The sequence below is a fragment of the Cervus elaphus genome, chromosome 4 (genome assembly GCF_910594005.1).
Source record: "Cervus elaphus chromosome 4, mCerEla1.1, whole genome shotgun sequence".
Lineage (NCBI taxonomy): Eukaryota > Metazoa > Chordata > Mammalia > Artiodactyla > Cervidae > Cervus > Cervus elaphus.
This window is the reverse complement of record NC_057818.1, coordinates 11,236,134-11,252,826: the sequence shown is the minus strand read 5'-3', so window position 1 is coordinate 11,252,826 and position 16,693 is coordinate 11,236,134. Positions and strand designations below refer to the sequence as shown.

Genomic DNA, 16,693 nt, shown 5'->3' with positions numbered 1-16,693 from the left:
ATTCATGTCAATGTATGGCAAAACCCACTACAATATTGTAAAGTAATTAGCCTTCAATTAAAATAAATAAATTAATAAAAAATAAAATAATAATTTTAAAAAAGGACAGGGAAAAAAAAAATAAATTCAACCGCTGCAGGGCAGGGGGTGGGGTGGGGATGCATGTGACAGTCATTTCTGTTAAGTATTCTTAGGGTAGAAAAGAAATAGCTTTGGTTCAAAGCAATCAATAGAGGAAAAGAAGGTTTTGCCAGAGGAGTTTGCAATTAGAGTGGTGACTCCAGAAGTTCTCTGTCCAGCAGTCAATAGATCTTTCAGAAAGTCCTCCTTCCTCTCACTGATGCCACTGTTTGCTTCCCTTTGTGAAAAGATGAAGGCACTAGTGTTAGGGGGGCCAGGAGGGCCCGCAGGTTTGGCTCCCAGTGATACCTCCAGCTTTAGGGGCCCTTGGTGTCCTCCTGGCTCTGCTTCTGCCACTCTGGCTGCCTCAGCATCCTCGGGTGCAAATGCCTACTTCAGGGCTTTTCCCTAATGTTGCCCCTCGTCATCTCTCCTGTCTCCTGCCTGGATGGCCCTTCCCTTTCATCCACCCATCAGCTCGAGCACCCCTTCCAGGCTTCTTCAGTCTCTTCTGCTGCAGGGGTTCCTGGAAGCCTGCCCTCTATCTCCAGAGCCCACTGCTCAGCGTTCTGACCGATCACACAACCATTCAGGGTTTATCACCGTCTGCTTCTGCGCAGACCAACCATGGGGTCAGGCAACACAGCTTTCTCGTTTGCTGCTGTGGCACCTGGTTCCCAGCACAAGGCCGGGCATAGAGGAGGAGTCCAAAAAGTATTTTTAAAGTATTTATTAAATAAAAGAATTATTAAATTAATATAGGGCTACTGTAAGAATTAGGATAATCCAGGGAATGGGCTCAGCGTAGTGCCTTGTTCAGAGTATTTGCTGCACAGTTGTGTCCGACAAATGCATGCATACGATGTCTATGATTCCACACTGACCTCTTCCTCCACAGAGACACAGCTTCTATAGCAAGACAATGGCCACACTCTGTTTGGATTCTTTCATCCTAGGGTGTTCTGTGTTTTGGGCATTAAGTGAATCTATGGAATCTTTTTAGAACATTCACCCTTAGGACCACCCAGTATAAGACTATCGCTTTCCGGAAGAAATGAGTTAAGCTGAGACCTGAAGGCCAAGTGAGGTTCGAACCTCCAGGGAAACAAGGAAGAGAGAGAGTTCCAGGCCAGGGGGACAGCAGGCGAAAGGGCACAGGGGCAGAACGTGGCCAGGGATCAGAAGGGTGGGAACAGGGAGAGTGCAGCTTAAGAAAAGGCTGGAAGGAGAGGACAGGCAAGACCCCTTCCACCTACACAGGACTGTTCTGAATCCTGAGGGCCAGGAGAAGACCCTGAGTGGTTTTAAGCAAAATTCTGGGATCTGATCATGCCCCTGACCTTGCTCTGTCAAAGCTGAGGGGTCACCCCTACAGACCCCACTTTTAAAAATAAACTTTCCTTTCTGCTAGTTGTTATTCTTCTTTGAAAAGTTGAACTTAGAAGTAAAACACAAGTAAAACAACTCCCCCCACAGACATATTCTATCACTTACTCTAAAGCACCAATTTCCCCATGATAGAACCACTAGTTAAACAAAATAATAATAATAGTAAACAAAAGAAAACGCTTGGGATGAAAATTTGCCAAATCATGCTTCCAAGACGAAATTGCCTCCGAAATATTTCATGAATCTAGCAGAAGCAGAAACAACACAAATCAGGACTTGCTGGTTTCACTGGAGGTGAAAAATGTTTTAAACATATTTAGATTCTTTAGACAGAGGTCCATTCAACCATATGTGACGGTGATGGGATTATAATGGATACAATTTTCCTCTATCTGCTCTGGCATTGATAAAATATTCATGTTAAAGAGCTACTTCTGAACACCTGGAGGCATCTTGCAGAGTGTTACAGATGGGCTTATTTTTGTAATACACATATGTAGTCCAGCCTCAACAGCTGTATGCATCTGAGTATGTAGTCTAGATGCATGAGCACGTAGTCCAGATCCCATGCGTTCTGGTCAGCATGAGCTCATAAATGTGTGACTGGCCTTCAAAGAAAGTGCCTGTTAGAAAACCCACACGTGGAAAAACAGGGCTTTCAGTTCAGTGCATGCGTATCGGGTGTTTGTCGTGTGCTTTTTGGGTGGAAGTTTCACAGTTGACGCTATGTGACTAGCCTGCGGGCACCTCAGACTCAACCTGTCTTAAGCCAAATTGAGTGCTGGTCTTCCACCCACTCCTGCCCAAACCCGCAAGGTTTCCTGTCTCCCTCTTCTCAGCTGCTGAAGGGCTAGAGGCTTGGTCCTGTGGACGGTTTACTTGTTTCCATCACACTGCACTCCCGAGTGGTTGCCGACTCCTACAGATTCCACCAGGGGGACTTTCCCTGGACGCTATCCCTTCCTTCTCAGGGACCACCTTCCCTGAACCTTGACCATCACGTTTCACCTGCTCTACTGTAGCCCACCTGCAGGTTCTTCATGACCCACCCTTCCCTCTTATACAGAAGCCCACTGGAGAGTAGATTCACAGCAACCAGGACCTCAACACTCAGTCTGGGCTCCCTGGGAGCAGACACTGAGGCAAGAATGAGAACAACTAGCATTTTTAATATATTTGTATATATTCCAAAGTTTCTACAATGAAGCTTTTCTATTTATAATCAGAAAAAAAAAAACAATTCACTTACTCATAAGCCTGTATCAGACAAACAGAAATACTATTCTGAATATATACTATGCAGAACAGTATTTCTGTCTGTCTGATACAGGCTTGTGAGTAAATGAATACTTCCTTCCTAATTTTAATATACTTTTTGCTCAAGTTGAAATTGGTCTGGACAATTTTGTATCTTGCTTTTTGAACCGAATGATAAATAACAAGCTTTCTTCCCTCCCATGTAGCAAATTCTATAAACATCATTTGTCGGCTGCACAGTACATCATGTGGATGCATCAGCCCATATTTAACCATTCCCCTGGTGACCGATATGCCCATAGATTTAGATTCTTCCAACTCTGTTATTAAAATGCAAATAAAATATCACTGTATGTAAAGTTTCCTTTGCTTACTTGTTTGTTTTTCTCTAAGAAGGATTCCTTTGAATGTACTAGAAAGACTGGGAGTACTAAATCAAAATTTATGAAAACTTTAAAGGACCTCTGACTTGTTGCCAACCTCCAGTCACCACTGGAAACAGATCTGACCCTGTCAAGGCTGGGCATCCCCATAAGGTTCCAACACACCTCTCTGGCTGCAACTCCTATCGCTCCTATCCAAAACCATACTGCTTTTGCCCAAACGTGACACCCTCTCTCGTGACTTTATGCCTTCATCTGTCCTGTGTTCCTCTAACCTGTCTATTTTTCCTTCACTCACCTCTAGTCTTGTCTACCTGTGGGAGAGCGCACACACACACACACACACACACACACACACACACACACACGCCCCATAACAGATGCCTATTATATACTATGCGTGTCATTCTCCAGTCCAGGGTCCACAGTGGTTTCTGGATCACTTCTATCAACTCTGGCTTTCTTATGCCAGGTCACACTTGAACACAAATGCATGCTTCAATTTTTAAGCTTTAATAAGGGTTATTTAATAACTCTCTGTTTGTGTAATGAATGCCATCAAATAGCAGATGGCAAGCCCATCTCTTTTCTTCTTTTTTCAAAGGAGATTTTGGGCTTTCCACTCCTTAAGGCAACCTCAGAGAAATAGCTTGCATTTTTACTTAACACCTGATGCATTTAACTACTAGATTGAAAGGGACATCCGCTCTCCCCGCCACCCACCACCCCCCTGCCCCCGACAGCCGAATTGCCTCATTAGCTGGCAGAAGGCAGCGCTGGCTGTGGCTGGCACAGCCACCCTGCAATGAGGCTTGACCTCGCAGGTGCCCGGCTCAAGGAGAGACTGGATGATGACGGATGTCACTGGGTTGTTCTAGGATGGACACAGAGGAGAACGCTGTATGACTTTATCAGGTATAAAACTAAGTGCTTCTTTGCTTTTTAAAAACAGCTTCTCAGGTAAAATTTTATAGTGATCCAGAGAAAATGACAGGGACAGAGTAAAGGGGGAAAGTAGGTGATTAAACAGTTAATCCCACTAGGGGATTATAAGTAGAAAAAATATGAGAGACCCCTGTACGTTAATGATTACTCAAGAAAGCAGGCTTGCTTAGCAACAAAAGCAGGCAACAGACGCACAGGACATGCTCCAAAACAATAAAACAATGGTGGCATGAGACCCACATCCTCTCCAGTGAGCTCAGTAAGTTAATGATCCCAGGACATGCTCTCTGCACATAAAAAACGGTAATCTGTGGACCCAGCTTGACCATGTAGGGACAAGAAAACACTCCTGCCCAACCTGGAGGAGGAGCTGATGATGGAAACGTGACCTTTAAGAAAGGTGTCTTCAAGAAAGACAAAGCCGTTCTCCCCCTTCCCACGTTTTTGTTGATTATAGAGCTGCTGCCCAGTAAGTTCTTGGGGCACAGCACAGTATTTCTTACCCACCCACTTGTAAGCCTCGTAAGCATCCTATTAAATCACTTCTTATCTATCACTCTGCCTCTCACTGAATTCTCTTCTGCATTGAGACAAAAAGGACTATGGTACTGCAGCTCTTTGGAGCCCCTGAAACAACACCTAATAGTTTCAGAAAGACGGCCCCAAAGCAAACTTCTCGACAGCAGGGGTGTCACCAACCCTCCTCTTAGGAATAGCACGTTCCTTCTCAGATACAGTAAGGAGGAAGGACACTGAAGGCTATCCTTAAGAAAACGGAGAAGTACACATCTAAATCAAGGATTCACTCTCTGGATTTAGCTGATTTTTGAGACCATGGTTCCTCCTGTTTTTATCTATTTTCTTTGTTTTCGGTTCTTAACTTCTTGATGTTATGGCTGCAAACTCTAAAATTAGAAAGCTGTTTCCTGCCCTGGCCACAATGACAATTGCCTCCTTTGTCCAACCATTTTTAAAATATCCTTTATGGCTGAAATTCAAGATTATTTTGCTTAGGAAGTTCTTCTCAAAATTTAACCTAAATCGTCCTCTTCTCTTCCCCTCTGTAAATTTATTTTCTTTCATCGAGGCCTCCCCCAAACTTTCAGCACTAGTCCTCTCCCTCTTTTGTTCAAGACATTTTAACTAAGACACCAGGGTTACATTAGCCTACTTAAGCAATAATCTCTCTTTTATCTAGCGCTCTTCAGTGAAGTCCCGAATCAGCAAAGTGTCTTTCATCAGCCTGTTCCATGTCTCTCTCCTCCCTTTGTTCTGTGGTTTTTGTTGGGTTACAGATTCTCACATTTTAATTCAGTCCTGACCGCTATTCCACACTATGCCGTTTACATTAATAAATTCGTCTTCGCAATGATGCACGCAATGTTGCGCGTCTCCCCACATCATTGATTACTGCGGCCTTTGAAGGTTCAAAGGTATGTCAGATCTACCAGGAAAAAGCAAAAATAGACCATATTTGATATTCTCCAACATCTGAGGTTTCTCTGGGCCCAGTGGTTTGATGTTGAGATGGTAAAACAACAACTGCTTTAAAAAGAGGAGAGCGTGTTATAAATATTCAGTTACCATGTAATACTCATTCTTCCTTAAAAGACTGAAGGATCAGGCTCCTTTTTCAAAGTCAGCATTGACAGATACAGCAGCTATTTGATAATGGAGCCCGGGAAATCTATTATGGGACCAAGAGAAATGTGTTAGCAGCCCAAATAATCTGCAAAATGTGCCCCACAGGAAGGGAGAGATTTTGTTTGTTTTCAAATACTTCTCTACATTAAATTCTTTACGCGTTTTACAAATAGAAAAATATCTTTGAAAGTCAGTGAGTTCTGGAAGATGAGAGAGAGCATTTTTTGAGCACTTATTACAGGTTAGACACTGGGTCTTACAAAGCATTTTTCTTGATGCTCACACAGCCTCTGAAGGTACCCTTACACGCCCATGCTGCAGATCAGGAAACTGGAGCCCAGAAAAGTTACTTCCAGTGAGTGGAGGGGCCAGGATTTGAACCCAGACCACTTTATTTTGAGACTGGACTATTATCCCCACGTTGGCCTTCTGTGTGTGCGATCTTTTCACGCTAAATGTTTAACTACTGAAAGGACTGTGTTCAGGATCTCTTCTACTTAAACTTACGTGTATTACATTTATCCTTTATCTGATCTAGGAGCTCCATCTTCAATATACATTCAGAATTTGTTTCTCACAAAGGAGTGACATGGGTGGGGTAATCCTGCCCACACAGGGCTCCTGTGAAGGTCGTGGGGATACTTTGTCAACTTCAAACTCTGCTCCAATGTTGGTTCATCACTTATAAGGCGTGGCTCCTGCCTCAGTGACCCCTTCAACCAGGACACCAGTCGCTCTCACGTCATATCAACGTGAAGGGCAAGTCCATTACAGTGGTCTGGGAGGCCCTACCAGTCTGCCCCTCCTCCTTCGCCCCCAGCCTTGTATCCTACAGCTCTGCCCTGTGCGGACCCCAGTCCTGCTGCACGGCCCTCCCTGGTGTTCCTTGACCACAGACAGTCCCTCCTGGGGCCCTTGCACCCGCTGCACCTCGTCCAGGAGAGCTCTGCCCCCGGATCTCCACGGATTGTAGTCTTCTCTGCCTCCAAGTGAAGATTGCATGGTATCCTCCCACACTTCCTATCTCTTCTCGGCTTTATGTAGCCACCTCACTGTTACCATCTAAGAATCCACATATTTTACTTATTTATATTGTTTTTTATCTGTACCCTCTCCCTCCCCATACTAGTGCATAAGATCCATGAAGCAGAGATTTTCTTTTTTACCTTTCTTATTTACTGTTCCAACTCTGGTAAACCAGAACAGTCCTTGGCACCTGATTAGTGCTCAAATGACATATGAATTCAGTGAGCAAGGAGTTAATCTAGTTGAGGAGGCAAAATGAGCTTATATGGAGGAACACAATCAACTGAGATACTTGGCTATGCTGACTGACTGTTAGCAGGAACAGTGACTAAGCCTGAGTTGAAGGGAGCATGGTGGCAGGTTAGATGCTAACTTGATTTTACAGGACAGTTAAGGTTTGGAGGCTTCCCTGATAGCTCAGTGAGTAAAGAATCTGCTTGCAATGCAGGAGACCCCAGTTCAATTCCTGGGTCGGGAGGATCCACTGGAGAAGCGAAAGGCTACCTACTCCAGTATTCTTGGGCTTCCCTTGTGGCTCAGCTGGTAAAGAATCTGCCTGCAATGCAGGAGACCTGGGTTCAATCCCTGGGTTGGGAAGATCCCCTGGAGAAGGGAAAGGCTACCCACTCCAGTATTCTGGCCTGGAGAATTCCATGGACTGTATAGTCCATGGGGTTGCAAAGAGTTGGACATGACCAAGTGACTTTCACTTTCACTTCATTTAAGCTTTGGAGGGACAAAGCAGGGGTTCCCATGTAGAAGAAATGACAGGATAACACTAACATCTTATACTTACTGAATGCTTGGAAGCTATCAGGCATTATCCTAAGCACTTTATAGATACATCATCACCTCATGGCAAATAGATGGGGAAACAGTGATAGACTTTATATTTTTGGGCTCCAAAATTACTGCAGATGGTGACTGCAGCCATGAAATTAAAAGACGCTTGCTCCTTGGAAGAAAAGTTATGACCAACCTAAGACAGCATATTGAAAAGCAGAGACATTATTTTGCCAACAAAGGTCCGTCCAGTCAAGGCTATGGTTTTTCCAGTAGTCATGTATGGATATGAGAGTTGGACTATAAAGAAAGCTGAGCACCAAAGAATTGATGCTTTTGAACTGTGGTGTTGGAGAAGACTCTTGAGAGTCCCTTGGACTGCAAGGAGATCCAACCAGTCCATCGTGAAGGAGATCAGGCCTGCGTGTTCATTGGAAGGACTGATGTTGAAGCTGAAACTCCAACACTTTGGCCACCTGATGCGAAGAACTAACTCACTGGAAAAGACCGTGATTCTGGGAAAGATTGAAGGCAGGAGGAGAAGGGGACGACAGAGGATGAGATGGTTGGATGGCATCACTGACTCAATGGACATGAGTTTGAGTAAACTCCAGGAATTGGTGATGGACAGGGAAACCTGGTGTGCTGCAGTCCATGGGGTTGCAAAGAGTCGGACACAACTGAGCAACTGAACTGAACCAAACTGATTGTTAACCGCATGATGTGGATGAGAAAACAGAGGTATGGGGAGGCTAAGTAATTTGCACAGACTAGTTCAAAGTTCAAAGAAATACAAAGTTTGGAAAAATAGCAGTGTGTGTCCTTACTCTAAGGATTAGAGGTAATAGAAATAAAGTACTTAGCTTCTAGAAGGTTCTCACTAAATAATGACTGTCATTATCAGTACAACAGGTAGGCCAGAGAGATTACAACCAGCATTTTGGTGTTATTTCCTTTCTTTCTCATGCCATAAAAATGGAATGATGCATGAGTTTAAACATGCTTGTGAACTCCTTCCCTTTGACCTGCAGAAGATTCTGTCCTGTGTTAGACTTACTGGGCAGCAACCATGAGTATTCTCTAAGATTATGGACATTCTATATTTGAAGGAACTTCAACATCTAAGTCAGAGGCTGGAAGATCAGACAAAATATCACTGCTCTGAAAGTAGCATCTTCTAAGTCCAAGAAGTAGCATCTTCCGCCCACCAACCCTTTAATGTGGAATATTTATAACAAAGATGCCCTCTGAATCTGTCAATATCTTGTCTGCTATACCTGCCTGAGATTTACTGTAAGAGGCCATTTATAACAGTGGTTAAAGGCATAACTGTTAGTTTGAGGGTCTGTGTTCAAATCCCAGCTCTGCCACTTACTAGTGATGTGCTAAAACTATTCAACTATTCTGAGCAACAGTTTCAGTATAAAATGGATATTGTAATAGTATCTACATCATAGGGTTATTATGTGTGTACAAACCCACACAAATATATATAGATATAGATAGATAGATAGGTAGATACATACATACATACATACACAGTTTTCTTCAAGTGTTCGCTATTACTTTTCTTTTAGGGTCCTTGAGGGTACTTTCTATACTGATATTTCTCCTTTACCTGTAAAGATAGTTAGTTCCGAACTCAAAGAAGCAACTATCAGTTTCAATTAAACTGTGTAGGTTCACATTTATTTTTTACCTCTTTTCCCAGTGCTCACATCTTATCTGTTTCAAAACTCTAGTGATTCACCCCTCAGAATTTTTATCATAATCAAAATGCTTCAAAGTAGCAATAAAAATAAAATCTTATGAGGAGCTGCACATGGGGTGTGGGGGAAAGACATATCACACATAGAGAGGAGAAGGATAAGGATGGCAGTGGATGTCTTGTCAGAACCAACAATAGGCAGAAGACCAGGGAGCAAATCTTCCAAGCACTCAAAGAAAAAATGTCAACCTGGATTTCATCAATTAATCATCATTCAATCAAACCTGGTGGAAATATCTCCCAAAATTAAAAGTGAAATAAAGACGTCTTTATATAGAAAAAAGGTGAAAGAATTCAACACCAATGGAAGAATGCTATTTTAAAAAAAGCAAAAGAGGAATCGGGTGGAGAGGGAGGTGGGAGGGGGGATCGGGATGGGGAATACGTGTAACTCTATGGCTGATTCATATCAATGTATGACAAAACCCACTGAAATGTTGTGAAGTAATTAGCCTCCAACTAATAAAAAATAAAATAAAATAAAATAAAAAAAGCAAAACAGTCTTCCAGGTGGAAGGGAAAAGATATCAGATGGAAATATGGATCTATACAAACAAACAAAAAGCACAAGAGATCAATATTACAATAGTATCTGTCTTTTTCTCTATTTTTTATATAAGGTAATTGAAGAAGTAATTGGAAAATGGTCTTGAAAAGGAAACTAAACTTTATTTTGGTTAAAGCAAAAATAACCATGTATTGTAGGGTTTATTTACAACATATGATAAAGAAAAATGGATGTGGAAGTATCAATACATTGTTTGCAAGGTTGTTATACTCTGTGTGAAGTGCCACAGCATTATTTGAAGGTAAACTGTGGTAAGTTGAAAATATATATCCTAAGTCCCAATGCAGTCACTGAAATAACCAAACAAAGAATGTTACCTGACGCCATGCTCTTCAGTTTGGTCCACAATATTACTTTTTTTTTTTCTCTTTGCTGTGCTGCATAGCATGCGAGATCTTAGTTCCTCCACCAGGGATCAAACCTGTACCCTGACAACATCTTACAGAAAAACCTGCATGAAATTTTTGGTCAAGTCAATGCTTTCCCCTATATGTGCTAGATCCTTGGGACCAGTGACATTTCTCATCTGGACAATCCCCAAAACCTCTGAGTGGATATGAGCCGTAAGGAGAAATGAGCAGATGAAGTCAAGATTCTGCTTTGGTTATGGTGTGGTCTACTCTACTCTGTTAGCCTGACATTCAAGGCCCTCTAAAATCAGAGCTCAGACAACATTTCTCATTTTCTTTCTCTAATGAAATCACCAACTTTAGATCAAATGCTACTGCATCATTTTCACCTAACAGGTATAATGCCTTTCTGCTTTCGTATATTACCCCACAGCATCCATTTTTCCTGAAATGTCCTTCCCACTTAAATTCCAACCTCCTCCCAAAAGCCTTCCTTGATCATTCCATCGAGTGAATTGAGGAAGAAAGGGTGGGAGAAGTTGTCACCCAGGCAGTCAGCTTGTACCTAGTAATTAGCAAGGTTTTGGCTGTACTGGTGAGATGACCTAGAATCCTGCTACAGTACCTCTGATGCAATAGTGAAATGGCTTTAATTATTTTACAGGCTTTGATCATGCATGTCTATATTGATTCTTTGACTTTTCAGCTTGCAAAGTCTAATTCACTTTTTTTTTTTTTTTTAAGACAAGCAATGGCAGTAATGCCATAATCTTGGACTCTATTCAGTCTTCTTGAGGTGTAAAAAGGGCCAAACTTGGGGGAAAGAAAAGACTAATACTGTAATATCTTAAAAGAAATTTCAGATTATTGGACTGCCAAGAATCATACCTTCTTATTACATGAACTATAACAGAGATGTGGGTTTGATTCCTGAGTCAGGAAGATCCCCTGGAGAAGGAAATGGCAACCCACTCCAGTATTCTTGCCTGGAAAATCCCTTGGACAGCGGAGCCTGGTGGGCTACAGTCCGTGAGGTTGCAAATAATCGGACAGGACTGACTGACTTAAGCACAACAATGGCTCTCGGGCTGTGTGCATACATGCGCAGGGGTGTTTCATATCTGTTAGACTAAATGCTTCCTTTTAAAGATAAAAACAAAGGCAACTGAATCTCCCATCTATATGGCAGTATACGCTTTCCTTGCGCAAAACTGAGGCTCAGAAAGGGCTTCTCCGGTGACTCGGACGGTAAAGAATCCGCCTGCAATGCAGGAGACCCAGGTTCACTCCGTGGGTCAGGAAGGCTCGGGAAAGCCGAGCAACTAGTCCAAAGCACACAGAGAATCGGTGACAAGTGGAGATGTACTGATTTGAATGCATATCAATATTTCTCCAGAAGGGCACTCAATCTTGACATTATTCAAAGGAGAAAATTACATTGTTTTTTTAATTTACAAAGGTGTTTAGAGGATTTTGTTTTATGAGAATTGGAAAACACTTCAGCTTGGTTCTGACTTTCAAAGGCATTGGCACTTGTTCCTTTAAACTAAAACTTAGATATTAAGAACTCTGGTGTAAAAATCATCACTTTCAAGTTCAAACTGACAGTAGTCTTGAATCTAGTCTTGTGGTTGATTAGAAGTTAAAGAGAAAATATCACACATGATTAGCACAGTATCGTTTACATATGCGACCTTGTTGGTTCCCTCCCAGCACACAACTGTGGTCAGTCCAAGGGAATTAAACCCAAATTGACTGACTCCGCGCTGACACAGGACTGTAAAGCACAGACTCTCATATTATGGATTTAAATTGGGCTTCAGCAGAGATTCTCGGTCCTGAAAATTGAAATCATGAGTCGTGATGGCAATAAAGTGATCATGAAATGTGGTCATGGCCCAGGAATAATTTTTCTGTAATTGCACTTTCATTTCTGTGGTCAGTCCTTTAGCTATGGTACAGAGAGGAGGCTTTCCATCTTGTGTTACCAGAGCTGTTGGAGAGCTTCTCCAAGAACAGGGACACTGTTGAAGTCTGCAGTTCCCTGAGTGAGCCTTCTCTCGGGGACGACGTTTAGTTTCCTGTTTGGCCTCTGGGTTGTACTCAGAGAGAGCTGTGGGCTCCTATGATAATTCATGTTAGTTGGACTGATCCCCATGTTGTTAGTAAAATCAGTATATGAAAGTAACCATAGCGTTTCCTCAGAACAAATCCAAATGTGCCCAGTTGGAGAAAGTCATGTCAAAGAGTCAATTACTCCTATGATGCAATAAGTGCTGGAGGAGACAGAAGTTGAGTAGGGAATGATGGGGAAACAGAATATGAAGTTCACTTCACCTGAAAGAGAGAAGGTGTGAGTGTTTCTTTTGTAGACAGAGGTTGAATGAGCCCCCAAATTCCTAATATAACTAAGTGAGCAATACTAAGCCCGAAGAGAAAAACAAGGTACTTTTATAGACATTCTCATGCTCACATTCCTTCAGTAGATGGTAACCACAAGGCTTTCCCCTACCAACTCAGAGAATTATTTGGCTTCTGTACAAAGCTTGGGCAAAAGCACTATGACTTATTTCATAAGTTGAAGCAGGTTTGCAAAATGTTCAGATCTTCCTTCACACAGATATTAGGCCACGTTATACTTAAGAAAAATTAATTTGCTGGATTAACAATCTCACAGCAGAGTCCAGATTTGCTCAGTGAGCCTACATAAGGTTAGCTTCCCTCTCTTCAGGGCAATAATAGGTATGTCTGAGAGAAGCTAGATGAACCTGGATTTCTAATAAAACAGAAGAGACAGTTAATGAGAAGCACAACAGTTTTAAAGTGGCAGGAAAAAAAGTTGTAATAAAAGATGAAGAAAGAGAGAAAAATAGTAACAAAAGAAGACAGATGAAGCCTGTTTAAGGTTTCTATCGATCAGCACTATTTTATTATATCAGTACGGGGCTAAAAAGGAGCTAGGGCTGACAAGTTAATGAACTCTAGTTAGAAATTTCCAGATGAAGCTGAGGATGGCATTAGCACCTGCCTTGTCCTAATCATCTGAGACTCCCTTGCATAAACGTCTTGATCATTACAAAAGAGCCCAAATTATCTGCACTAACAATAACCATCAATCAAATGCTAAGAAGACAAAGGTTGTGCAAATCAATGCAGGGACAATGGAGGCACTCAACCCAAACGAGGCTGGACATGAATTTGAGGACCCAGTTCTGGTCCCTGCTCCCCTGGAGTCCCAGCCAGGGCTCTGCATTTCCTGTGCCACTTTAAGTAAGTCTTCTGAATCTTTCTGAATCCAGCATCTTCTTCTGTTAGATGGGAATACCAATACCTATCTTGACAGACTATAATGAAGACTGAATGAGCCATCAGGTATGGATTACTACTATTTCAAAGTTCTACTTGGTAGGATGATGTCAAATGAATTAGAACTTAGAGGTTCTTTTAGATTAAGCATTCTTAATGCCAACATTGCCTGAGATGGGAAAACTTCCAGATTTTTTGGATCTCTCAAAATTATTTGTAAAATTCTATTTGTTACCCTACAGCTGTGAGGGATGCTTTTATTGTCCAAAAGTTTAAGAGCTCTTTGGATTGAAGGTATCTTTCACTTTTCTACATTGTTTATGATCTTATTTTTTAATGATTCATAAAACAAATATCTATTCAGCACCTACCACATTCCATGCACTGTTCTAGGTGGTGGGGGTACAGTAGTGAACCAAACAGAAAAAAACTATGCCCCTCAATAAGCAAACAGTCTTGCAGATTTATTCTTCAGGATAACCTCATGTATCTAGGCATTCATATCTAAATTGTACATTTAGAGAGAGGTGGGAATAGACATCAGTTATGCAATAAGCATGGTGATCTGGTTTGAGCTGACTAAATTTCCAGTGGAGACTCACTCCAATAGCCCAGGAATGAATGCAGGTATAAGGGACTGGAATTCATTTCAGACCTGCCCATTTTGCCTGGTGGATACGAAACATGTTTAGGGTGTTCACCCTTTGAGGTTTTCTTAGAGAATGGCAACACCATGTTGATTTGGACACTGGGCTTCTCAGACTATACTGAAGGGGAGGAAATGATCCTCCTAACTGCTGGTTGAGAATGTGATGTGAAGAAATAATTCAACTTAAGGTAAAGAGTTATCAAATGTTCATGAAACATTGTTTTTCTGAGAGTAGAAGATGGTGAAGGAGGGAGTAGGGAGAGAGGAAGAAGCAAAGATGGAAGACAGAGAAAAGAGAGGAAGGAAGGGCAGGAGGGAGGAAGGGAGGAGACCACTGAAATATTTCACAGAGGAGAAATGTTCAGTGTTTACAAACATATTGGCTTGTCAACTTGAAGAAATACTGTGCAGCCTTTAAAAATAAGGAGATCGTGGAGCAATATAGAAAATGTTCATCATAAAATAAGTGGAAAAATTACAGCACAAACTTGTGTCTACACTATGTGCATATATGTGCAATATATTTGGATGAGAAACAGAAGGGAATGTTCACTGAATGTTTTTCTAGGGGATCATGAATTTTTTTTCCAAAATGTTTTTAATGCTGTTATAGATTTCACAGCACACAAACTTGAAAAAAAAAAAAACCCATATGTTCCCAGATTTGTTTTTATTAGTCTGTATTGTAATGAATGTTGAAGTCTGGTCTGGAAACCAAATCTGCTTTGAAAATAAAGGGTCTGATTATTGTTCTAGGTTTTAATCACCAGCTTGTGCAGTCTGAGCAGACAGGCTGGGAAGACTTGCGAGTCAGTCTGACGGAATTATTGAGAGTGAAGAGACTGCACTGAAAATGCTGCTTTCTTTCCTCACTTGAACTTGAGCAGAAAAAATAGAAAGTCTCAGCATTTCCACCAGAGGGTCTAGCTCCCATGATCTTGGTTTTCATTCATGCTGGAGCTTGCCTGCTCAAATGCTGGTCTTTAAATTTGATAATCCAGCCCCTTTCCTTCCATACTTCTAGCATCAAATTTGAGAGACTTTGGAGGAAACTGGACTGTTCACTGGTATCTTGCTACTCAGAGCACAGGCCTCAGAGCATTGCCCAGAAGCTTGTCAGAACCCAATGCCCCACCCAAGAGACATGGAATCAGAACCTCAATTTTCACAGGACGCCCCCCCCCCCATCAAAATCTGTATGCACATAAAAGTCTGAGATGTACTTATCTACACAATTCCTGCAGACTTTTGGCTCTTGTCTGTTTACACAGATCTCACCTCCTATTTGTAGCCCTTAGAGAAAAATCATGTGAGATAGAAATACATGCAAAGAAGACATGACCCAGATATCGCCAGATATGAGGATATCGCCAGTCTATATCACATTCTAGAAATCAAGAATATGCCCTCAAGGCAATTTCCCACTGGACTGTAAATTTCTTCTCCTACTTCCAGGGATGGGGATAGGGAATCAATCCATGTGGTTCACTATTGTAGCAGCCAGACTTGACACCATATGTAGTCACACTTGGGGAGCCAAGGTCATGGAGTGGCACTGTAAATGGTCACACTTGGGGAGCTAAGGTCATGGATTGGGTGAGTGTGATTAGGACCCCAGGGAACCCATGAGGTATATATACGCACAGTAGCCTAGAACATAAGCTATATGGTGGCAGGAAGTATCCACTGCGTGCCTAGTGGGTAGAACAGTGCCTGCCACACAGGAGACACTTGAGTGATGATTAAATAGCATAGTCATGGTATTAATTATACAATGGAAATCATTTTTATAAACTAAAATTGATGAAGTACTGAAAAGCTATGAGCTCATGACCAGATACAGGATGTGGTGATAGTGGGCTTTGCCATTTACAGGTTGTGTGTCTTGGTTCACACATCTACACCATGGGGGTGATACCCACCTCACACACTGCTATAATGTTTAACCAAATGTGTATTTAGATTTAAATCTATAGAGATGGAAAGTCATTTGTAAAACTCTAACCCAAGGGTCAGCAAATTCTGTAAGCAACCAGATAGTGAATACTTCAGGCTTTGTGGGTCATACTGTTTTTATTATTTAATTTTTATTTTTTAGTATTTGTTTATTTTTGGCCATGCCGCATTACTTGTGGGATCTTTGTTCTCCAACCAGAAACTGAACTCAGGCCCTTGACAGTGGGAGTGCAGAGTCAGAGTCCTAACCACAGGACCACCAGGGACGTCCCCCAGGCCAAAATGTTTGTGGTACAACTACTCAACTCTGCCCTGGCACCAAGAGTCATAGGCAATAAATCGATGAATGGGCGTGACCGCATTTCAATGAAACTTTGAATTTTATTTATTGATAAAATAAATAAAATTTGTTTATTTAAATTAGGTCATGGGTCACATTTGGCATGTGGGCTGTAAGTTGGTTAACCACTGTCCTAAACTTCTATGTATGTTAGTAATCATTACCCACCAGCTTCTAAATGCTAGAAAGAAACTTGGCATAAAGCTTAC

General features: G+C 41.8%; 1 protein-coding gene across 2 annotated transcripts in view; it reads right to left on the bottom strand.

Moving 5' to 3' along the window:
• Nucleotides 1–16,693, bottom strand: part of CDH13 (cadherin 13) — a 981,031-nt gene that overhangs the window by 548,092 nt on the left and 416,246 nt on the right. The gene's annotated exons all lie outside the window — the stretch shown is intronic.